Source organism: Gavialis gangeticus, unplaced genomic scaffold, assembly GCF_001723915.1.
Source record: "Gavialis gangeticus isolate Ggan-Ray unplaced genomic scaffold, GavGan_comp1, whole genome shotgun sequence".
In the NCBI taxonomy this organism is placed as follows: Eukaryota; Metazoa; Chordata; order Crocodylia; family Gavialidae; genus Gavialis; species Gavialis gangeticus.
The window spans coordinates 15,901,870-15,902,495 of NW_017729002.1; the positions used below are offsets into that span (position 1 = coordinate 15,901,870).

Below are 626 nucleotides of genomic sequence, written 5' to 3' on the forward strand. Positions count from 1 at the left end.
AGCCAGAGTAACAGGTGCTGGTTGCCAAGACAACCGCTGGGGGGGACAGCTGACAGGAAGGAGCGGGGCTTGGCCCATATAAGCCCAAGCAGGAGGCTAGAAGGGTAGTTTCCCTCTGGTGACCAAGGCAGGAGGAGCTTAGCCAGTGCAGACAGAGGGGATAATGTTGACTGTGTGAGCATCCTCTGGGTGTTGCTGGGGTTGGAGTATTGCCTGGTAGGGATTGAATGTTGTTTGGCCAGATGGGTTAGCTTTTTATGTTAAAGCCCAGGGGCTTTGTGTTTCCAGTTTGTTGTTTTAACTGGAGGACTGGGTGAAGCTATTAGGGGTTGGAGGGGGCTTTGTAGGGGCTCTATGTTAGTGTGGGGACCCCAGTGCCAGAGAGGGTGCAGCATTTGGGGGGTACACTGACCCCAGTCCTGAAAAGGGGAGTAAAGAATTGAAGGCCAGGTAAGGCTGAGGCTGCCTGGGCCCAGAAAGGGGTTTGAGACCTTGAGGAAGAGATTTGGGGCCAAGTACAGCTATGGCCACCAAAGCCCCAAAGCGAGGGGGCAGCGTGGGGAGCACCAAAGCAAGAATGGAACAGACCTGAACAACATCAGGTACATCTGTGAGGCTTGGGTTAC

At 54.3% G+C, this 626-nt stretch overlaps 1 protein-coding gene across 3 annotated transcripts in view; it reads right to left on the minus strand.

Annotated features, from left to right (window-relative positions):
• DNASE1L2 (deoxyribonuclease 1 like 2) overlaps positions 1–626 on the minus strand; it is a 23,689-nt gene that overhangs the window by 6,877 nt on the left and 16,186 nt on the right. The window lies entirely within an intron of this gene.